This window comes from Panthera onca, chromosome C2, assembly GCF_046562875.1.
Source record: "Panthera onca isolate mPanOnc1 chromosome C2, mPanOnc1 haplotype 2, whole genome shotgun sequence".
Taxonomy (NCBI): domain Eukaryota; kingdom Metazoa; phylum Chordata; class Mammalia; order Carnivora; family Felidae; genus Panthera; species Panthera onca.
In genome coordinates this window covers 113,146,898-113,171,836 of record NC_138347.1, presented here as the reverse complement: position 1 = coordinate 113,171,836, position 24,939 = coordinate 113,146,898, and the positions used below count along the sequence as shown (strand labels likewise).

General features: G+C 39.4%; 2 protein-coding genes across 19 annotated transcripts in view; one reads left to right on the top strand and one right to left on the bottom strand.

Annotated features, from left to right (window-relative positions):
• The window catches only part of P2RY14 (purinergic receptor P2Y14), a 56,445-nt gene extending 47,501 nt beyond the window's left edge, over positions 1-8,944 (bottom strand). For 3 of the 4 annotated variants that reach the window (XM_060638977.3, XM_060638974.3, XM_060638978.3), the window contains exon 1: positions 8,455-8,915. The gene's annotated coding sequence lies outside the window, so the exon portion shown is untranslated. Of the gene's footprint in view, positions 1-8,454 lie in introns of all 4 variants that reach the window. The other variant, XR_014135237.1, reaches the window with a different exon arrangement.
• MED12L (mediator complex subunit 12L) overlaps positions 1-24,939 on the top strand; it is a 333,571-nt gene that overhangs the window by 173,822 nt on the left and 134,810 nt on the right. The window lies entirely within an intron of this gene.

Genomic DNA, 24,939 nt, shown 5'->3' with positions numbered 1-24,939 from the left:
AATGAAAGGCAAGCCACAGATTGGGAGGAAAAATACACAATACATGCTTCTATTAAATGACTCAGGCTATTTAAAGAATTTTTGTAACTCAATAAAAAAAAAAAAATGGCCAAAAGACATGAAGAAACAATTCACTAAAGAAGATGTTTGACCAAGCAACAGATGAAAAGGTGTTCAGCATCTTGAGTTAATAGGGAAATGCAAATTATAATGATGAGATACTTCACACCCATTAAAATGGCAAAACAAAACCAAAAAAATTAAAACAACCCCCCCCCCAAAAAAAACCCCAAAACACCAATATTGACAATACTAACTGTACACAAGGAAATAGAACAATTTTTAGTTGGAGTATAAAGTAGAAAATCTACTTTGGAAAGCAGTTTGGTAACTTTTAATCAAGTTAAGCATACAGCTAATGAGCTAGTAATTTAATTCCTTGGCTATTCACCTAAGAGAAATGAAAGCATATGTCCATAAAAAGCCCTTTACTAGAGTATTCATAGCAACCCTATTCATAACAAACAAAAATTAGGAATGATTCAAATGTTCATCAGCAGATTAAAACGAGTAAAGAAATTATGGTATACTTACAGAATATCACTTAGTAATCAAGAGGAATGATAGATGCCAACAGTGTGATCCCAACAATAAATCTCAAAATGTTAAATTGAGCAAAAGAATTCAACACAAAAGGTGTATGTACTGTGTGATTATGTTTCAATGAAATTCTACTACAGGTAGAACTAAGTTCTAGTGACAGAAATCAGGTCAGTGGACACGTAGGAGTGGAAAGAAGTATAAGGGAGCTTTCAAGTATAATAATTGGGGTGGTGTTTACTTGGGGTCAAAATTCATTGAACTTACATTTCAAATCTTTCTATTTTATTGTATGTAGTTTACACTCCAACCTAAATTAAGTGGGGGAAAAAAATCGATGGTGTAAAACTGGCCTGTAGAGCAGTAAGGATGTTGAAAGCATATTGTAAACTATGTGTAAATGGTGTAGGATGTTGGAAAGATGGTGGGGAATATGCACCACACGAGCTCTCAGAAAAAGGCAGGTCAAACAGGAAAGGCTTTCTAGGCAAGAAATGGTTTATGTTCTGTTTTGAAGATGGAAATTGAGAAATGTCAGAGATTGGCCATTGAAGGGAAAATAATTCCAAATAGGATCAAGATCTCAGGTCAAGGGATCAAGACAAGGATAAAGGAAGACATGCTTTTAGAGGTCAGTAAAAATATTAATTGAATTTGTTTCTCTACTCAGTGTATCATTTCCCACTCCTCTGTTGGTATGTCATTTTCCTTTTTCAAGATTCAGCCTAATTTTGTTTCTTCAGTCCACTGGATGCTTCAGCACACAGTGTTCTTTCCTTTTTCTGAGCTCCTATTATAACTGCACAGTGTAGCACATAATTTTTCCTAGATTATAGCCTATATGTTCAGTGGGTATCTTCTCAAAATTATTTCTTGAGGGAAGGTAGTTTTTCTTCCAATGCTCCAAGTGAAAGACTGAATCCACAATAAAATGCTGGTTAAGATTCTTTGGATGGAGGTTTGATAGATGTGCAGGAGAGGACATCTGGTGGAATGTAGCTTTGCTACATCTATATATATGAGTGTTAATGGCTATCCTTTTTGATTGTCACCTGTATACCAGACATTATGATAACTGTTACAATAGTTATTTTTAGGTAGGCATTTTTATTCTGTTTTTACAGATGCATAAACTGAGCAGACAGAGGTTTTGACAAGCTAGAATTTGAAGTATCTCTCTTTGGCTTCCACTGTTCTTGTGGTCATCAAACTACTGTACTGTGTTACTGAGAAATAAGGTGATGGTGATGACATCAGTAAACATTGATTGTACTCTTATGTCATGCCAGTCATTCTTTGGATACTTTATGCATGTTCATTTAATTTCCATGATCAGTGAGGAAACTCATAGAATCATTGAATGAATAACTTTATCAAGGTGATATCAGAGTAAGTGGTGTGGTGTCAGGATTTGAAACCACATAGTCTGATTCCAGAATGCATGATCTTTGCTCTTTACTGTTATGCTATATACCTTGGCTTTGTAGACTTGAGGACTTAGGATTTAGTGAAAGTCGTCTTTTAGTGAAAGCATAGTGTGTACCTTTTCTTAGGTAGGGTAGGAATGGATTTAGATAAAAACTAGTGAGGCAGAATGTTGTTTCTTTGGAACAGTTACTTTGTTCAGATCCTCCTTACTGCCGTCAATCCACTGAACATTTGTGGGGAAACTTCACTGTGCTATTTCCTTGTAAGGCTAAGACACACTCCGTTCTTTCGAAGGCTTAAGAGTCTAGGTCTAGGTCTCGGTTTTTTATTTTGTTATTTTACTCCCATGGCTTCTCAAGAATTTAAAAATTCTCATAGTATTTGAAATAAAGTAAGAAACTGGACATGACTGGCAGTATGCTACAGTTCTGGTTTTTGAAGGAAAATTAGCAGACCCATCCCCAGACAAAATAGTCTGGCCACAACCCCAAAAGAGTAGGCAGTAGGGGTACATTAAGTATTTTAATTTAAAGTAATGTATTTAAAGGAGATCTCCTTTTCTAACACTGATTCTGACTTTGTTCCCTTTTTTTTGTTAACAAACTACCTGTCTCCATGGCACTAGTAATAAGGGCTGCTGCTGTATGACTCTTCATAGATTCAGTGATAACAAGACAGCTAACCTTCAATTTTAGGTATTCTTTTCTTTGTTTTTCCCCCTAAGTTTATTTGTTTATTTTGAGAGAGAGAGAAAGAGTGCATGCATGAGCTGTGGAAGGGTAGAGAGAGAGGGAGACAGAGAATCTTAAGCAGGCTCCGCACTGTCAGCATGGAGCCTAATGCAGGGCTCGACTTCATGAACAATGAGATCATGACCTGAGCTGAAACCAAGAGTCTGACACTTAACTGACTGAGCCACCCAGGTGCCCCTAGATTTTCTTTTAATTTCAGTATACCCTTTCTCTTCCCGTTTTTCACTTCTGTAAAAATGGTGCGTGCAGAGATATTTATAGTAGGGGAAGAGACAGTGAGATCCTTATGCAGAAACATAGGTAGGCAGTTTCAGGGCCAGGAAAAAGAGAATATTAAATGCTAAGGCCAATTCCTACAATATTTAACTGAAATTTGTATTGTTTTCCATATCCTGTGTTTGTCATCAGTATATGTAGGGTATCAGCTTATAACAGGGTTAGGACATGGATTTGGATCAAGTCTGTAAATATTGGTTGGCTTCTGATGAGATTAGGTGCCCTTCAGATCTCTATAAAGAAAATTAAAATATAATCTATATAATCTATTACATCAAATAAATATAAACAAATAAAATTAAATAAATAAAATATAATCTAATCCATTACAATATGTTCAAAGATTGTTGTAACATTGAAGATGTCAAGGCTTGTCTTGGTGCCCATTAAAATGTAAGCTCCGTGAGGTCAGGGAGTCTGCTGTAGGCCAGCTCCTGAGCATCATCTAGAATCATGGTGGGCACATGGTATGCAATGAGTCTTTACTGAATTAATGAATGACTGAAATATGTCCAGAATGGGAAGAAGATTTCATTTACCCTCTGTATCAGGATGGAAACATTCCTTATTTAGAGGAAGCCTTCTATGAGCTTATCTATCAAACCATTGACTCTAGCACCGAACTCACTGGGAAGATCCTATAAGCAATGGGTGAGTCTTGCTTTCCAGCCAGGTATCTTTCCCACAGTAAAGGAGAACTTGACATATTGCAAGTCTGCTTGGTGTAAATTGTTGCTATAGTATAGTGACTATATGAAAATCAGTGCGTGTGATCCTGAAAAATTGAGAATCAGATTTTCTGTCCCAGTGACTACACCAAAGTACACAGTCTCCTTTGGGCCAAGTCTGAGCTGCCAAATAGCTGATGGTTTTTCTCTGACATCTTGAGTTCGACAACAGATGTTATGTAATTGAGTAGAAGCCACCGTCCCTGTATGTTTATTTTCTTATCTGAGAGATGAAGGGTCAGAACATGATATCCGAGGCCTTTGATGCTTTTCAGAAACAACAGAAGGAAGACTTCAGAGTTGAATAAAAACCCAGCAATTTAATTCAGGCTGTGTCAAGACAGAGCATTTCAAAGGAGTCAAAAATTGATCAGATCCAAAAGCATATAACCAACATTTAACTTTGCCTTTAAAAGAACAGGTGGATTGGGAAGCTTTGTGGCAAACTTAGTTTTTCTGGGAATTAATATAGTTAAGTTATTATTATGATAAAAATAAGGCTAGTAAATTACCTACTAGGTTTGTACTTTTTTCTTCTACCAACTAGCACCCTAGAAAACTCCCCGTGGAGGAGCCAGAAGATTTAATTAAAAGAATTTTAAAGACCTGATGGAGGGAACTTGATCCCATATGATACTCAGGAAGCTGAGAATTTTATATAGTTTGTTAGTGGGTAATTTTGGGGGAAAGATAGGATCCTTGCCCCCTAGACTTTTATGAGGCAATGCATTTTTCAACATACAGGGACTCTGTGGGTTTACTACCAGAATGTGGCAGCAGACTTGAAGCTAATTTGACATCCCAAGTAGTAAATAGAGCCCATCCTTTATAGTATCCACTCTGAAATGTGAGGACCATCATATAATTTATTGTCCAAACCAGGTCACTTAAGTAGGAAGTGTCCACTTAGGTAGTACAAAATTGTACTATTTACAATCAAGCCCAACCCTGTCCCAGGATGTATGGTCATTTTACCCAGTGGAATTCAAAATTGTGCAGCAAAATCACCTAGAGGGCTTGTTAAAACACAGATTGCTAAGCTTCACTCCCAAAATTTCATAATTCAGTAGTCCTGGGGTAAAAAATTTGCATATCTAACAAGTTCCCTGGTGATGTTGATGCATCTTGTCTTGGGACACTTTAAGAACGACTGTTCTACCTAGAAGAGCTTGGCACTCTTGCACTGATGGTGTAATTTTCATTTGAAAGAAACTCTCCTTATTGTTCAGTCATCCTCTATTAGGCAGTCTTCTGCAAGTGCAGATACCCATGAGGAAGGTGGCAGAGTAAGCTCATGTTGGCATCAGCTTGTCATCTCTGGACTGGTCTGTTATTGGTATGCCAGAGACTGCCCATGCTGGCAGGTTGAGACAGCTAACTTTCAAGGAAATGCGGAAACCGAATGAAATAAATGTGACTTCTGGTTTCTTACCATAAAGGCATTGGCCTAGGAAGCTTCAACACCTAAATTCACTCTGAAGGCAACAATATTCCTCTGTCCACACTTGACTTCAGAAGCATCTTAGATCTAGTGGCAAATAACCTTGACTGTTTTTTTCTTCCTTCCCTCCTCCCTCTCTCCTTCCTTTCTCCCATGCCCCCTTCTTCTGTTTTCCAGTGGTCTTATATATAATTACATATACATTTACCTTGAGGTCTTTATGATAGTGAAAACAAAATGATGTCAGCCCATATTTACTCAATGCTTCCTGTCTTACTGTGTTAAAGACTTGACATACATGATCTATTTGAGTCCTGTAGCAGTTTTGTACTGATGTTATCAGCTTTACATCAGGGAATGGGACTCAGGGAGCTTGGTGGCCTGGCCTCCTAGAAGGTAATTACTTAGTAACTGGCTACTTAGTGTATGGATTCGTTGTTTTTTCTTTGTGGAAGGTCTTTTTGTTTTGTTTTAATTAATTTATTTACTTTTTAAATTTTATTTTTTTGATTTACATCCAAATTAGTTAGCATACAGTGCAACAATGATTTCAGGAGTAGATTCCGTAATGCCCCTTACCCATTTAGCCCATCGCCCCTCCCATGCATTAGCTGTTTTAATGTGGCACCCCCCACCTTGAGTCTTCTGCCTTTGAGAGACTTTTTTTTTCCTTAATGTTTTTTTAAATGTTTATTTTTATTTTTGAGAGAGAGAGAGAGAGAGAGCACTACTGGGAGAGGGGCAGAGAAAGAGGGAGACAGAGGACCCAAAGCCAGCTCTGTGCTGAGAGCAGAGAGCCCAATGCGGGATTTGAACTCATGAGATCATGACCTGAACCGAAGTCACTCAAGCGACTGAGATACCCAGGTGCCCCAGGAGAGACTTTAATTTCTATTGCCACCTTTCCCCCAACCCAACTGTTGTACTCTATTTAAAGATGTCAGAGATAGGGGCGCCTGGGTGGCTCAGTTGGTTGAGCGTCCAACTTTGGCTCGGGTCATGATATCGCAGTTAGTGAGTTCAAGTCCCACATCGGGCTCTGTGCTGACAGCTCAGGGCCTGGAGCCTGCTTCTGATTCTGTATGTCCCTCTCTCTCTGCCCACCCCTGCTCTGTTTCTCTCTCTCTCTCTCTCTCTCTCTCTCTCTCTCTCTCTCTCTGTCAAAAATAAATAAATAAACATTAAAACCAAATTAAAAAAAAGATGTCAGAGATAGTTTTATGTTTTAAGTATAACTTCCCCCCTAATATGTGTGCCTGATACTAGGTCGAACATTGTTATAGCCAGAGAATTATAAATACTATCCTCCAGGGGTGCCTGAGTAGCTCAGTTGATTGAGCAACTGACTTCAGCTCAGGTAGTGATGTTTGTGATCTCATGATCTTATGATCTTGTGATCAGTTTGTGAGTTTGAGCCCCACATGGAGCTCCCTGCTGTATGTGGTCAGCTCCCTGCTCCAGGTCCTCTTCAGATCCTCTGTTCCCTCCTTTTTCTCTGACCCTCTCTTGCTTGTGCTCTCTCTCAAGAAATAAACATTTAAAAAATTAATTAAAAAAATACTATCCTACAAATGCATGGTTGAGGATGAAAGCAGTCCAAGAGGATTTTAGGACCTGCTGATTGGTGATTGGGTAGGGTGCGGTGGAAGGGGAGGGAGCAGGTGTAGCAGTGGTAAGTTTGGGCTGATTGAAACCCTGTGGCCTTTGGGAGCTGCCATGAATGGAGTACCAGTGCCTTGCATGTGCTCAAGGGCTCAGGCTCATGGTGAGATCAGCTGGATGGTCTTCGTCAGGGTAGTGAATGCTCTTTACATGCTTCTTCAAGTGTGAGGTGGGCACTATAATATCTCAGTCAATGGCAATTCTTTCCCCACACCCTGCCCACTTCCCCTTATTGTGTCTTCATGCTTTGAGTATCTCATTTGTGCCCTCATTTCTTCCTTAGCACACTATAATGGATGCGATAACTTACAGTTTATGTGTATGTTACCAGTTGTGTATGTGTGTGCATACGATTATTGTGTATTTATGGATTTTATTGGAGCATAAAATTTGTAGGCTCAAAAATGATGAAAGTATATTATTCTGATATTTTATGGTGAGTATATTATGTTTTCTTGTTTTTTTATAACTTATCAATGATATTTAAGTTTTGTAGTGCTAAAATTGTTTTTAAGTCTGTTTTTCTTAAGAAGAATATGTGAACTACAATGTGTGTGTGTGTTTTTTTAAACCAGTGTGATTTTTGATTGATTTTCTCCATAGGATTAGGTGTACTTTACCAAAAAAATTATTTCTGGGGGTACCTAGGTGGCTCAGTCAGTTGAGCATTGAACTCTTGATTTTGACTCAGGTTGTGATCTCTGGGTTTGTGGGATCCAGCCCTACATCGGGCTCCGTGCTGACAACGTGGAACTTGCTTGGAATTCTGTTTCCCTCTCTCCCTGCCCTTCCCCTGCTTTCTCTCTCTCTTCATGAAAAGAAATAAAAACTTAAAAAAATATATTTCTGGACTAGATCGATTGCATGAGATTGGTTGAATATGGTCACATTGTAGAATTCCCCTGTGTGTAATTTAAATTCAGAATGTTTAAAATATTTGAAATAATTTAGCTGATTAGTCATAAACCATAGTAAGTAGCAGATTAACTCAATTTTTTGCTATGCATAGGTGTTTTTGTAGCTTATAACTCTTTTTAAAGGCAAATAAATATCTTACTAGATATTAGTAGGGTTACGTTATGCCAACACCAGCAAAGACACAGGCTTTTACCTTTATGAGTATATGTCCATACAGGTAATAACTATGTTATATGTGGACTCATACAAGTACAAACAAACATTCACACTGACTTATATGTGTAGTAATAATAGATTGTATAGTTCTTAGAGGCAATTTTGATATACGTTTACAACCTTTAAAAATGTTTGTCCTGCATAAATACCTTTAGGCACTCTCTTTGATGTGTCTTCTTCACAGAATAACCCAAATTGGAAATCCTAAGTAGTCATCAATGATAAAATTTCAGATTTGGATCCCAGACTCAGTATGAGCAAATATAATCCCATAGCAACCAATTATAGTGCTCAAACAAAAAGCGACTTACTAAGAATGGGGAATCATCTAGTGTTACCGGGCATTCTTGCCACCCAGCGCACAGATCATTTCTGTTCTCATAACACCACTCATACGCGCTCACGTTATCTCACAGAAAATCTGTTTCCTTACCTGTCTGCAGCCCTTGGACTGTGAGTCAAACAGCATTCATTTCAGAATACGTCTCAATATACACTCCAGAGAAAGTCTGTTACACGCAGAGTTCTTGCTCATCTTGAAGAACAGATGAGAATCAGGAACTTGACAGAAACCACAAAATAATGGGTCTCCTGTCACAGCTGAATTGGTCAGTCAGAATTTACTCACTGCTGCCAGGAAATGGAAACAGAAGAGAGATGTTTGGATCTCTGTGCGTGTCAGGTTGGCCTTTGTGCTACTTCTTTTCCTTCAGTGATCCAAAGTAACCCTGGCTTCCACCCCACCCCCCCTTCTTGAAATTTTCTACTTTTTTCAACATCACCACATCATTTGGCAAGCGAAGAGCTAGGCAACAATCTAAATAGATTTTCTTCTTAATCTTTGCCAGATCAACTTGTGGTAGTCCACGGTGGCAGCTGTGGTGGGTAAGACGTGGTTCTGTCTGAAATACACTGGTAGGAGGAACTTGGCAACAGCCACCCAGTGTAACTAGCTGCTCACAAATAGGTGGTGATTGGGGTGACCTGGAAATGCAGAACCAGCATTGGAGTAAATAAGCATTTTGACATCAGTGGCCACATGTGTTAGATAAGAGGTGCTGCTGTTGTCACTTGTTCTCCACATTAATTTTTCCATATTTGAGCATTACTGACAGATCAGGAGTAGTACTTCAGGTAAACACATAGCTTGTTGACGTTTTGCTTGGTTTGTGCTGTTTGGAAGGCGAGAGGCAGGACCCACTTCCTATTTTTAGTTCAAGTTACCTGGTATAATTTGTCATGTCCTGAAGAGAGCTCCAGTACCTTTCCTATTGAACTAGAGTGTGCAGTTAGATTGAGAAGCACTCAGTGTTTGGGTGCAAAGCCCTTATCAAAGTGTGACTCAGTACCGGATAAGAAAGAAAGAAAACCATGACCTCTAATGTCCTTTATAAGATGCCTGAATACCAGGTGTGTTCACTCAGGTTGTTCCATTGCCAGATTATGGGCTCATGGTTTCGCTTATAAAGTTCAGTTTGCTTAAAAAACGTATAGATTAGCAGTCACAATAAATGTTCGCACTTGTTTATATGCTTCTGATAAACCAGGTGCTGTTCTAGATACTTTGTATGTACTATGTGGTAAGCAGTATCCCAGTCCCTGGACATGGAGTTGTGACTCAGACCCAGGTCTCTTCCCTCATGAAGCACGGGCCCGTGCAGTGCTTGCTGCTGCCTGGACTGCTGGGGCTAAGAACACCTGTGTGCGTATAGGCTCCAGGCTCGTTGGCTTCAGCTGCAACGAGCTGTGGTGGGTAAATACATGGAGGTAGGGACTAGCCTTCAGAGCCTGGTTATTATTACCAGGCGCACTACAGAGCCCCTTGGATGTAAACATGACGCTGATTAAATGGATGATTTGGCACTAATAGTCTCTTAGCTGCAGCTCTGAAGACTTCCCTGATTTATAGCTGGAGGCACTGTTTATTCTCGCAGTCCCAGAAGCACCCATTAATTGTCCCCTTGCTCTCTTATGCTGCTTGTAATCGCCATGGAGTGCACTACATACCTGTTACTGAGGGTGACTGGGAGGAAATGTAGTTAAATTCACTGGACCTGCTTGTTGTCCTCCCGGTACCAGGTCTTGCAAAGTCCAAGGCCAAGGAGATAGCCCTATATAGGTGGTCATGTGATGGCTGGTAGTCTAGATAAGTGAGGTAGATGGTGTGTAAGACCCAGAGGGATGAGGAAATGATGAAGTAGGGAGCTCGTGGCCCACCCATGGGGTCAGCTGCCATGGCTGGAGCTTGTCAGGGTCCAGTGTTGCCTCATCTGTGGATGAGCCAGTGCTGAGTGTATGGCCTGTTCTAAATGTGTTTTATGTGTTTCAACTCGCTGAGTTCTCACAACTCTGTCAGCTGGGTGGGTTCCATTCCTATCCCCTCCCCCACCTTTTTTCTTAATAGATGAGGAAACAGGCACAGCAATCCTAAGTAAGTTTCCACAGTTCCTCCAGCTGGGATTTGGACTCTGGCAGAGCAGTTCTTGGATCTTGTGCTCTTGACTGTACTTTTAGGTCTCCCCCAATTTTGCACGTTGTTATCTAAATCAAAGACTTTTCAGATTAATGTAAGTCTAAACAAAACCTGACTTGTGGGAAGCCCGTTTGTGGCATTTGTCTATACTTGTATTGGCAGGTAGCAGGGCAAGATGGCATGGAGAGGACAGCTGGGGACTCAAGTGGAACATTCATTGCCAAAAACTGGATCAAACCACAGATGCACACTCCCACACTCAGCTCAGAAGCACTTTCTTTGTATTAGATCCTTTTACAGCCAATTCACATGGGAGCCATTTGAGGGGTAACCATGCCTGTGTTTACAGTGAGAAAATAGAGCCGCAGCAAACTTAAGTTGTCCAAGCTAGTAGGTGGCAGGACTGGACTTTGCAGCTGGCCTTCAGAGCCACAGTCAAGGATTCCTTCCCCAGCCCTGTGGGTGTTTTTTAGAATCAGATGAATAGAGAACACAGATTTGTTAATTCACGAAGCATCTGAGAGTCCGGTACACCGGGACTGTCCTTGTTGGGAACACAAGAAAAGTGTATTTTCTCATCAAAAACTGCTGAGTGTAATCACACCGCATTTTAGTGTGAGATGAGGAATGCAAAGAGAGTGATGGGAGGCAGATGGCAGACTCCAGACGCCAGGGCCGGCAGTAGAGGCAGAGGGTAAGGCTTGGAATTGAGGGAAGATGAACATGTAAGCATCCAAGAAGAACTTGGTGAGTTGTCTGTTCATCTTGTGTTCTTAAGACTGCATGTCTCAAGACAAATTGCCTTAGTAGAGTTTTGGGCCATAGGACCCAACTGATGGCGGCAAGGCCAGGTCTTGTGGTTCATCTTTTCACGGTTGGGAGACTGTTGAAGGAAATACCCAGAGCTGCTACCTCTTCCTGCCCCCGGCCTCTGGACTGTCCCATTTGCCCTCTGCTTACCTAGCAGTTCTGATCTTTTTGTTGTTGTTGTTTTGTTTTGTTTTAATGTTTATTATTTTTGAGAGAGAGAGGCGAGTGCGATTGGGGGAGGGTCAGAGACAGAGAGAGAGAGAGAGACAGAGAATCTGAAGCAGGCTCCAGGCTCTGCACTGTCTCTCAGCACAGAGCCTGATGCGGGGCTTGAATTCACAAACTGCAAGATCATGTCCTGCGCTGAAATGGATGCTTAACTGACTGAGCCACCCAGGCGCCCCAGTTGTGACTCTTTTGAAGTCATTGTTTGTTTCTATATCTGACTGGCCATCAACATCACCTGGTGAGCTTTAAAAATGCAAATTCCAAGACACTTCATCAAATAAAGCAAATCAGAATCCTTGTGGTTTTGGCTGAGGAATCTATATTTTCAAATGTCTTCTGGTAAATCTGAAATGTGGCCAAGTGTGAGCATCCCTGCCTTCCTGTTTTGGAGCCTCTGATCATATAACACTTGGAGGAACTTTCATCTTCTGGGCAGATGCACTACCTCTAGACCTGTTCTTCTGTTCAGCTCACTCCAGCTGCTGGGGTCCCCTTATAAGTTGTTGCTCTGTCTTTGGACACCCATGCAGATGTCTTCCCTGAGAGCAGAAATTTTGATGATCAGAGTACCAGGAGGGTGGTGGTAATGAGGTGAGCATTCATAGATGTAGTGAGAGAGAAAGACTAGAGCAGCCAAAGATGAGGCGAAACCCAAGGAGGAAGAAAGGGTATCAAAAGGAGGCTTATGCAACGAAAACAATGTTGTCTGACTTCTCCTGAGGCCTTTTATATTTTATATTTTTATTTTCATAGTTTTATATTTCCGATCACTTCTCTCATCGGTTTTTTTCTCCACTGGGTGCAAATGAATGATGTAAATCTGTTCTTATACTGTCTGCTGTTACTCCCTCTTAGCAGAAAAGTCTTAAGAGTGGAGTCTTCCTTTTTCTGTGCACCTCACTGTGTCACCTAGGTTTTGGAAACTGGCCCCAGCCATCCCAGAATGTGGAGTTACGGGAAATATGGGCACATTTGTGGATGACTCAGCCTGTTTCAACGCAGGAGTGCAGATTGGCCCTGCCACCATTTTGTATTTCCTTGAGGTGTATCCTGGGCATTTTGTGGATATGCTTAAATGTGAAGATGATCTTGTACAGGTATTTCTCTCTTGGAATTGGAAATAAGTGTATTATTAAGGTTTGCAAAAGTGTTTTATCCTGACAAACTATTGATCATATCATTATGTATTTTTAAAATTAGATGTTTGTTATATTCAGCCCACTAGATACCAGACTCAATACAAATATTAATGATCATATTAATAATAATAAAATAATAAGTAGGTAGAGGTCATATTCCCTGCTTTCAGGATTCTTGCTATCAAAAAAAAAAAAAAGAAACAAAAAGATTAAAAAAATGTTTTCCTCTGTACTGTTTGATTTATGCTGTATAATTCTGTGTTCCTGCAGCCCCTTCCCATTTCCTTTTTGGAACCCAAAGAGTACTGTATGACTTCATCCTGATACATCTTTTTCTCAGAACTCTTCACATACCCTCGAGATGATGGCTACTACCACCCACATGCTCACAGACACATTTACATTTCCTTTCTCCAACACTGTTTCCAGGCTGGACTCTGTCTTTTCAGGACTAAGAATGGTTATATATAAATATCCCTTGTGTATTCGTACTACAAATAGAGTGGGATTAACGTAATCCCCAAATATGTCTGTTATTGTTTCCAGTCAGTTTCCATCTAGCTTGTTGTCAGCTGTCCTTAAAAGCTGACTTTGTTTCTTCTTGGTTCCATAAATGTCCTGTTTTGTTCCTTATCCCAAAATCTTTAAATAAGTACAGAAACAACTTTATTGTTAGTGCTTTATCCCAGATTTTCCTCATTTGCTTCTTTGCATGGTAACACACACTTGTGCACTTTGCTTTTTCTCAACATGCTGTCTTGGGGACTTAATCACATTAGCCTGGTAGAAATTCCTTGTTCTTTTTTCATAGTTCTTTAGTATTCCATAATTTATTTATTTGGTCCCTATTGATCAGCCCTTAGATAAGTAAGAACATTTTCAATGAATTTATTTTAAGCATAGCAGCTATTTACTGGGTTACATCATTAAAAAAAATGTTGGGGTGCCTGAGTGGCTCAGTTGGTTGAGCATCTGACTTTGGCTCAGGTCATGATTTCACAGTTCATGAGTTTGAGCTCCAGTCAGTTTATGAGTTTGAGCCCCATTTCGGAATCTGTGCTGACAGCTCAGAGTCTGGAGCAAGCTTTGGATTCTTTTTCTCTCTTTGCCCCTCCCCCACTTGTGCATGCGCTGTCGCGCTGTCTCTCTCACTCTCGCTTGCTCTCTTTCAAAAACAAATAAACATTAAAAAATAAAAGTTTTTGCTGGCAAGTGACTTATAGTTGTGTGTGCATGTTGGGGTGTGTGAATACATGTAGGATTCTACTGGACATTGAGAAATCTATTGATAAGAATTACAGAGGATGTTAGTAAAAGGCCCTATATGAACATTGTATGAATTTACAGAGATATTTAAAGGAAATAGGTTTGGAAGTGGCTCTCTGAAGGAGATGGTCTTTGGTTCTTACTAAATGGCTTTTTTATTTACAAATTGGGGTGAATTTCAATCTGGGATTTAAAAACATGGTGACAGCGAGGGTACCATGGATAGAAAGTCAGCAAAGGTGGAGTGGGCCACAATGTGGAGGGTTCTAATTATCATGCTGAGGAGGGAGGTCATAATTGAGAATGCCATGAATTTTTTGTTTTGTAGTAAAATGATTGTTGATGTACTTTAAAAAGTATAACCTGGCAGGAAAACTGAGTACAGACATGGCCTTTTTGTGTTTCTCTGTGTGAAGCATTAAATCCTGCCCAAGTCAGTGAATTGGTTTAGAGTGGTGGAGTGGTAGGAATTATGCCATTGAAACATACTTAGTTGGTTTTATTTGAAAACAATGCTTTTTGTTATTTTTTAACTTCTTGAAATGAGTGAATTCGATGGCAGTTGTGTACTTAGCTCTGAGAGTTATATTGGAGAAACAGACTTTTGGTGCAATATGTCCACCTTCTGGTAGGATGACAGAAGTGACAGTTTATAACATGCATTGATATACACAATATTTACATATTGTGTAGATACTCTACGAAACCTCACTTGGGGGTGGCACTAATGGTGAGTTATGTGTTGAATACCTTGTCCCAATTAGTTGAAATGCTCAAATAGATTTTCTGTGTTGCTGGTGTTAGATTGTGTTTGACCTTAAGAATCAGAAGGAATGAATTTCAGTTGATGTTATTAGCAAACAGTCAACATGGAGAACTTTAACTGTTAAAAGAAAACAAAAACTTCGGTGCATGTATTTCCTCTTCTCTGTATATCTTGGAAAGATAATGAGGAAGTAGAAGAGGGCATTTTTTTTTTTACCATCTCCGCTTCTCTGCAATGCACCATTTCTGATAATCATCATTCTGCTTCCGTCTGACCTTAAGACTTGCCTTAGTGGTCACTTTTCTGGAAGTGTCCCTGATACCTTGGTGGTGGTAGTATTCATCCCATGTGGCCTGTGTTTTTAAAACCTGCCCTGGCTAGCATGGGCTGTGGCTGTACTTGCTGGTTTGTTTGGGTTGCCCCAGTGCCCACTACCGTAGTAGGTGCTCAGAAGTGCGTGTTGAGTGAATGTGTGTTTCTAAAATATGAGGAGGCTGAGACTATCCACTACAGGATGCTCTAATTCTGTAGGTAAAAAGTTAGCTGATGTAATTAATCTAAAACAAGAACTGTGACTATTTTTAATAATATTATCCTAGGGGTATCGTGTAAGTACTTGCTTCTGCATGGTTTTGAACTCCTTTTTGTAGGTTTCTGAGCCCCTGATCTGTATATTGATTCATCCTAGGTCAGGTGATTGAGAGGATTTATAAGACCATGTATTTAGTGCTGTAACTGCTCAGCTCTTTAGTAAATTGTTAGAACAGGTTAGGAAGATGAGCCTTGAGAAATCTTGAGAGTGGAATCGTCGAGCAGGAATGAGACTTAAGAATGTAGAGAATTACTTCATTTCTGTTAGATAAACTTTCCCAGAGTTCTGACAAACCGATTGTACTTGCTCATGCTGTGTGTGATGTGTGTGGGAGGAGCTCATCCTAGCCAGTTTAGGGGAAGGCTTTGTGGGTAGTCTTCAGAGAATTTGAGCCTAACTGAAGTCAGAGGAAGTGTTGTGGGTGATCGCATGCAGTTTCTTTTTTCCAGTTTTCGCCCAAAGCGTAGGCCACACCTGAAAGTATGCCGTATCAGTTTCTGTGCCCAGCACGCCAATGTTAGCTGAACATATTTGTTTGTCCTTCTGGATTGTGTGAGAATTGTGTTTGTCCCTGGCAATTTAATTTCCTCAGCAGCAGGACTGAGAAATTCTTTGTGGTTTTAGGCAATTCATGCTGTAGAGAGCTGCATATCTCTTTAGTTAATAATTTGAGCACAGCAGTGATTCTCCCTCTGTTTTGTGTGGACCAGTCGGCGTAATCATAACAAAAGAGTCAGTGTGGCCAAGTTTCTGTGTTTTGTACTTGCTGCTACCCTATGATCCTCAAGGATCACTAGGCGTGTTAAATGAGGACATTTGGCTAGGCTCGTGTGACTTCATCATGACCTGAAGGCTAGTTTGGAACCTCTGTTCCTCTTGAACAGGGTGGGGCTTCATCAGCCTCTTTCAGAAGCCTTACAGACTTCCTGCAGGTGGCGTTGATCTAATCCTGCTGTGAAAGTTAGCTGACACCTGGGCCCTCTTGTGGCTCTGCCTCCTGACCAGCCTGTTGAGTGTCTCCATGGAAGCCTTTGCCTGAGAAGGGCGAATGCAGCCTCTGTCTCAAATGGGTTGAAATCCTCCCAATCATAAATTTTGCTCTTAATAATTGATAGTGCTAAGAAAGATACATGGTGGTCTTGCTGTGAAAGACAGAAAGAATTTAGACTAGAATTAGATAATGTGTTCCTTCATTAAGCAAAAGCAAACAAAAATACTCCATTTGGGTAGGCTATGTTCTTTCTTGTGGCATTACGCAAAACTGCTAGCAACAAATACTAACCTAGAAAACATCATCCGCACTTCCAGGAAGCATCCATTAGAGAGTTTTTGTTGACTCCAGGGGTTCAGTTTTCGTTAGTAAACTTGGTGGAAGAAGCTTCACGTTGGGGGCTTCTTGTTGATGTGATGGCTGGATTCCTTGAGTTCTTTTCCCTTGTCCTAAGTAGCTTGTTTAACTAAAATATAAAAATCATAACAAAATCATAATGTAGACACAAATTTTGTTACGTGTCACTAGCATGGGGGCCATATGTCCTGGTTTGCCCACGCTGTGCCTGTATACACCTGTTGTGTCAGCTCCACAAGTGAGACTTAAACTCTCAAAAGTATCCAGGTCTTGACAGTGAGTTATATGCTCATCTTAATTATGAGAGAATGAAATGATCAAATAAGCATGATTGATGGGCTTCGCTTAACATCCTCTTCTCTCAATAGTGTTGTCTTTCATGTTTATTAGATAAATTATTGGAGCTTTGGTTGAGAGACCTTTTCAACTTAAAGCCAAGCTTTATTTGCAGTATTGATGGAGTTTATTCCTGTTAATTACATTTGGTGGCATAAATAATTAGCAAGGATTTCGGTAGTATCAGTAGTAACCTTGAGGTATTTCGTTTCAGTATTGAGCCATGATTAAGACCAGAGCTTCTGGAATCACATTGGCAGAGTCTGGACCCAAGAAACTGCATTTTTTTTTTTTTTTATTTATTTTTTATTTTTTATTTTATTTTTTTATTTTTTATTTTTTAATATATGAAATTTACTGTCAAATTGGTTTCCATACAACACCCAGTGCTCATCCCAAAAGGTGCCCTCCTCAATACCCATCACCCACCCTCCCCTCCCTCCCACCCCCCATCAACCCTCAGTTTGTTCTCAGTTTTTAACAGTCTCTTATGCTTTGGCTCTCTCCCACTCTAACCTCTTTTTTTTTTTTTTTTTCCCCTTCCCCTCCCCCATGGGTTTCTGTTACGTTTCTCAGGATCCACATAAGAGTGAAACCATATGGTATCTGTCTTTCTCTGTATGGCTTATTTCACTTAGCATCACACTCTCCAGTTCCATCCACGTTGCTACAAAACGCCATATTTCATTTTTTCTCATTGCCACGTAGTATTCCATTGTGTATATAAACCACAATTTCTTTATCCATTCATCAGTTGATGGACATTTAGGGTTTTTCCATAATTTGGCTATTGTTGAGAGTGCTGCTATAAACATTGGGGTATAAGTGCCCCTATGCATCAGTACTCCTGTATCCCTTGGATAAATTCCTAGCAGTGCTATTGCTGGGTCATAGGGTAGGTCTATTTTTAATTTTCTGAGGAACCTCCACACTGCTAAGAAACCGCATTTTTGAACTGTGTGACCTTGGAAATATTATTGAACCTCTTCATTTCTAACATGGGGGTAATGCTAGGGCTTCCTCGTGTTTTGGGGATGAAATGGGTGGATTTAGGACTAAGAACAGTGCTTGGTGCATAGGGAGTGCCCAATAAATGTTAGTTTTATTTCATTAGAAAATAATTATTCAGTGTTGGGGCACCTGGGTGACTCCTCTGGTCGAGCATCAGACTTGATTTTGGCTGAGGTCAGGATCTCAAAGTTCATGAGATTGAGCCCCATGTTGGGCTCTGTGCTGTCAGCACAGAGGTTGGGATTCTCTTTCTCCCTCCCTCCCTGCCCCACCCTTGCTTGCTCTTTCTCAAAATAAATAAATAAACTTAAAAAAAAAATAACCATTCAGTGCTAAAAGTACTAGAAAATAGTTTGCATGGGACTGGGAAGGAGCAGAAAACTCAAGGCCTCAAGCAGTAATGCCATTAGTTTAAAGTCCTGGCAGTGGCTGATTTTCTTCCCTCAGTGTGACACACGGTTGGGATTCAGGTCTGTCTTGCTCCCAAATCTTTGCTTGTCCCTGAGACCACACAGCCTCCCTCTGGGTCTGAGCTAAGCTGAGTGCAGGGCCAGGTGGGACAGAGACATGGACTGGCCATATCTGAGGGTGGATGGGCAGAATTGGGTGCAGAGTTGTTAATGGGAGTGAGGGAAGGAGGGGCTCGTAGGATGACTCCGATTTCTAGTTCAGGTGCCTGGGTGGGTGGTGGTGCTGTTAATTGAGTTTAAGGGTAAGGTGCCTTCCTGACATGGGAAGAGAAAGTGATGCAGTCCCTGTAGCCGAGTGGACTCCCTGGCTTCTAACCTGCTACTATCTCTTCACTTCCCAGCCATGTTCCCTTAAGCATGTCTTAGTTTCCTCATCTGTAAAGTGGAGATAATAGCTACTTCTTGTTGTGGGAAGTAAAAATTTTATGTAAAGTCCTTGGGACAGTGACTGGGTAAGCCTTATGTAAGACTTAGTCATCATTATTATTATCTTTATTTTATTTTTTATTTAAAAATATTTTTTTTAACATTTGAGAGACAGAACGTGAGCAGGGGAGGGGCAGAGAGAGACGGAGACACAGAATCCGAAGCAGGCTCCAGGCTCTGAGCTGTCAGCACAGAGCCCGACGTGGGGCTCAAACTCACGAACCAGGAGATCATGACCTGAGCTGAAATCGGCTGCTTAACCAATGAGCCACACTTGCACCCCTTTATTATCTTTATTTTTTTAATTTTTTAAATTTCTTTTCACTTTAGGATTTCATTTATTTGAAATGTGTACTATAAGATTATCTTTCAAGAGAAAAGACAGGTAACACATGTTTTTGTACCAGAAAGTATCCATGGTAATGTATTGGTTACTACTTATTATTATTACTTAAACAATGACCTAGTTTAAGTGAGGTAAAATATAACTAGTACATACTAAGCACATAAAAGTGCTCAATAACATTCTTTTCCCCCCCCACTGTTAAAGAATCTGCTATCTATCTACCTATCTATCTATAACTTTACATCCAAATTAGTTAGCATATAGTGCAGCAGTGATTTTAGGAGTAGATTCCTTAGTGCCCCTTACCCATTTAGCCCATCCCCGCCTCCCACACCTCCTCCAGTAACCCTCTGTTTGTTCTCCATATTTATGAGTCTCTTACGTTTTTCCCCCTCCCTGTTTTTATATTATTTTTGTTTCCCTTCCCTTATGTTCATCTGTTCTGTGTCTTAAAGTCTCCTATGAGTGAAGTCATATGATATTTGTCTTTCTCTGACTAATTTCACATAGCATAATACCCTCCAGTTCCATCCATGTAGTTGCAAATGGCAAGATTTCATTCTTTTTGATTGCCGACTAATACTCCATTGTATATATATCCCACATCTTCTTTATCCATTCATCCATCGATGGACATTTGGGCTCTTTCCAAACTTTGGCTATTGTTGATAGTGCCGCTATAAACATTGGAGTGCATGTGTCCCTTTGAAACAGCATATGTGCATCCCTTGGATAAATACCTAGTAGTGCAATTGTTGGGTAGTAGGGTAGTTCTATGTTTAGTTTTTCGAGGAACCTACAAACTTTTCCAGAGTGGCTGCACCAGCTTGCATTCCCATATTATCTTTATTTTTAACCTGCTATTTTAAGGGTATCTATGGGGTATACATAGCTGTCTTTCAAATAGCATTTGCAGAGAACATATTAGACTTCGAAGTAGGCCTTTTTTTTTTTAATGTTTGTTTATTTTTGAGAGTGAGAGAGTATGAGCAGGGGAGAGGCAGAGAGAGAGAGAAGGTGACACAGAATCCAAGGCAGGCTTCAGGCTTTGAGCTGTCAGCACAGAGCCCAACGTGGGGTTTGAACTCATGAACCATGAGATCACGACCTGAGTCAAAGTCGGATGCTCAACCGACTGAGCCACCCAGGTGCCCTCAAAGTAGGCATCTAATGAAGCTTGCATATAGACTTGGAAGAAGTGAGAATAAAAAAAACCCTGCCTTATTATTTATGACTAATACCTTATGCCTCCCAAATTTGTTTAGGCCTTGTTGGTATCTCGAAACCTGGGTTTTTATTTTGCTTGAAACCTTGGACATATTCTCTCTGTGCGCTGATGGTTTAAGAACCTGGATCAGGGTTCTCAATGTAGGCAATACTACACAGGAGGCCAGTTTGTCAAATTTGGAGTTGTTGTTATTGTTGCCATTGTTTTGTCTCAGTATTTGGTGGAATGTGATTTTAGAAAACTATCACAGGTTAAGGGACCGAGTCACATTCATTATACTAAATCCATTAGCTCTGGTTACACATGCCGTGTGTTTGTCTGCATATGTGTGTAGGTAAACAAGTCCAGAGTGTTATTGGAAAGTCTCGTTTATAACATTTAAACTCAGACATGGAACAGGAGGCTCTGGGAAATCTGGTGACTGTTCTCGTCCCTTGTTCATAAGTTAGGCTGATTCAATCAGACATGCAGCTCACTGCTGAGAGATGCTGTGGAGACTGTCCACACCTCAGCCACTGGGTATTCTCTGGCATCATTCAGAGAGAAATTGGCCACTTCACTTATATTAACGTTTGCCTATGAAACGGTGTGAAATAAAGGAATTTCCAATTTAAGTCCGTATCTTGAGTTTTTAAATAAGAAGAAAAAAGTGTGTGGTCTAACAGCTATGTTATGCCATTTTTGTCATTTTAGATGATTTCTTATCATTGTGGTTTAGAAGATAAACTGAGAATATTCAAAATGTAAGTTGCCATTTGAATACCTGAATTTCTTAATGAATTAAAAATTTTATAGACAGGTCTTATTTCTTCCACTTCAACTCTACTAGGATTTTGTGTACTTTTGAAACTAGAGAAAAATTATTTTTAATTAAAAAATTTTCTGCGTGTCAGTTGGGAAAGAATAGTCAATTTTTGTATTTTTCCCCGCATGAAATTCATGTGTATTTTACCGTTTACTGTTGGCCTTTTTACATCTCTATGACAGCTTCTTGTAGGTCTTAATTACTCTTTTCAGACATTTCCATTGTACATTTTTCTAGGCAGCTCTGGGACTGTTTTGTGTGTGTGTGTGGGGGGGGGGTGGTGTGCGTGTCCACAGCACTAAAGATGACTCTAGGGAAGGCCTGGCACTTTTTATACATGCTGTATATAGGACACAGGTTTTCTTCAGTTGTTTAATGAATGTTAACCACTAGATGGTACTAGACGGCTGGCGGGGGGATGTTAAATAATTGCCTCTACCAGATGCTTGTATTATGCTGAAATTTGAAAATGTTGACCTTAAGAAATATTTGCTTTCAAATTTTATTGAATGTTGAAAGATTATTTTATTTTTCATCATGATACGTGTACTCTTTAAATCCTTACCTCCTATGTCCCTCATCCCCCCAACCACCTCCCCTCTGGTAACAATTGGTTTGTTCTCTGTAGTTAAGAGCCTGTTTCTTGGCTTGGCTCTCTCTTTTTTCCTTTTGCTCATGTGTTTTGTTTCTTAAATTCTGCATATGAGTGAGATAGATATTTGTCTTTCTCTGACTCACTTATTTCACTTAGCATTATAGTCTCTAGTAGCTTGCCCTTATTGTTGCAAATGGTAAGATTTCATTGTTTTTATGGTTAATATTCCATTGTGTATATATACCACATCTTCTTTATTCATCTCTTGCTGGACACTTGAGCTGTTCCCATAATTTGGCTATTGTAAATAATGCTGCAATAGACATAGGGGTGCATGTATCCCTTTGAATTAGTGTTTTTATATTTTTGGTGTAAACACCCAGTAGTGCAATTCCTGGATCATAAAGTAGTTCTATTTTTAATTTTTAAAGGAAGCTCCATACTGATGCCCACAGTGGCTGCACCAGTTTGCCTTCCCACCAACAGTGCAAGAGGGTTCCTTTCTTTCCACATCCTCACAAACACCTGTTATTTCTTGTGTTTTTGATTTTAGCCATTCTGACAGGTGTGAGGTAATACCTCTTTGTCCTTTTGATTTGCATTTCCCTGATGATGAGAGATGCTGAACATCTTTTCAGTTGAACGATTATTTTAAATATCCTGTTGCACAATTTTTTTCAACATTGTATGTCCCTAATTCCCTAGTAAGTATTTATTAATTTGCTAGCTATTGTCTTAATGGCTTTTAGTCTGAGGGAAACCAGTATTTATAAAATTGAAGTGATCCCCAAACCTTATTTTGTACTTGTTTTCTGATTTTCTTTCTGTAATATATCACTTTTCGTTATTTTTTCCTAGTAGATCACATTTCCTTGTGGTGATCATACATTTCTTTCTGTTTAGGCTGTGCTGTCTTTGGCGCATGAGTGTGTGTGCATGTGGAGATACAATTTTGCCTTAGCTATTTAATACAAATTTATAGATTTTCATGGAGACTATTACCTTGATTGTTTCGCTGAGAAAATACTGGAATACTATCTGGAAATGAGAATTGAATAGTGTAAATAGTTTAATGAATGTAACAGAGTTAGTAATACACACACCAGAAGATTTCCTACAAGATCAGTTTCTTGAATTTAAGTTTTAGGAATTACAGAAATATTTGTTTTCAGAAAATCTCTGAATATGTTTCTCATCTGCATAAAAGGAGAATTAACTATGTTACTTACTGCAGCCTGAGAGAATCCTGAAATACTGAATATGATCCTGAAACTTTATGTAAGAAATTCTAGATTTCAAATGATTTTCAATTAATTTGTAAAAACAGCCAAATCAGATTCTTGTTTTCTTCAATATTAATGTAATTTTTTTATTAATCTCTGAATCTTGCACAATATTTCATATTATTCCTATTGATGTTTATCTTACTAATGTAGATGATTCATTCTTGGTTGGCCTGGAAAGTAATTTTTGTGTCCACGGTGTGGGTATCTATGTAAAATAGAAACATGATAATACTGATTTTTTTTGTAACATGACTCTTTAAAATACCTGAATAATGCTTTCTTGCAATTTATTTTCCTAATCCTGTGTGTTAAGATGTCCCATTGATTTACTAAGATCATTTTAGAGAATAAAACCATCATCACTTTAATGTGCCCACTAACTATACAGCAGTCTTATTTTAGAAACATTAGAATGGGATTGAAAATATTTTAAGTCCTCTTAGAATTGAGGTCTGAATTAGAGGATTAAATAAACTCTGGGGTAGAGAAGTGTTTGTTAATTCCAGAATGCTAAATGGAACCATTCGATGCTATTAAAGATGGTAGGTTTTTAGTATTTTGGAGGATTCTGTGGTGACCGTGGATTTAACAGCCTACACAATTACAGTGAACGGGGTAATACCATTTTGAGGTTTTTGACTGTGAGTCGTCATATAGTGGAGAGAAATGGGACATGGGGAGGACAAGACACATTATTCTGAGAAAATTTTCACAACCATAGTGTTGCTCCTTTTTGTATAGCACAATTGTAACTCAACCTAGACATTATGGGGAGAATGGAGGAATAAATTAGCCTTTCAAAGTGCCTTTTCACATCAGCTGATCTAAACATAGTTATCTTAACCTGGCTAGTGGTACACAGTGCGGGGAGGGGTGGCTATGTGAATGACCTAATGAGGGGTTATTAATTCATGTGCTGGAGTGCCCCTGGAATTTATGGAATTGGAATCTGGATGGACAGATGGACATTTCAGTAGAGGTCCTCAGATAATTTTTTAATCACTTTGCTACCAATCCCTCTGCCAAATCTGACTCACCTACTAGGAACTTAGCAGTCCCTGAATTCTGTTTGTGATGGTAGTCACTTTTCTGTGTTATTCTTGTGCCCTTATTTCCACTCACTTTAGCTTTTAGAATTGTGTAGATGGTCTACAAGAGTCTAATAAAGCATCACACTTTATTATGCATGTGTGTGCTTTGTCTCTAGTGACCATAGTGTCCTCTCTTTGTCAGCAAATTGACAAACGTGCCTTCAGTTCTCCTGTTTTAATGCTTGCCCCACTCCTCACACAGTGTGAGCAACAAATCAGGCACTTGCTATGCTCAAGCAGCTGAAGGCTTTGAAATCAATGAAGGTTCAAGGGTTTTTCTTGAAGAAGAAAATCTTGTAAGATTTAAAAGATTACCCCTGTCCTTTTTTGACTTAATTTATTGAACTCTATCCTTCAACTTAAGGTGATATTTTTAAACTAATGATAACACTATTAAAGGTAGGATATAGCTAAAAGGAAAGAATGATTTGCTAAAAGTTTTTCTAAAATAAAGACTACTAAATGGTTTTTGTTTACAAGCCACATATGCTTGATTATTAACCAAGCTTCCATATTCTCTTTTTTTAACCCAGGAGGATTTAGCAGCATAGCAATATAATAATGGCAAATGTCGTGTTTTATCCGAGATCCACTTGTCTTCATAGCTAGTTTTTCTTTTTTGAAATAGCCTAAGTTTAAAATCAGTCAGTTGGATTCAGCCTGTCAAATACATTGCTTAAGAAATAAAGTTAAATCCCTCTC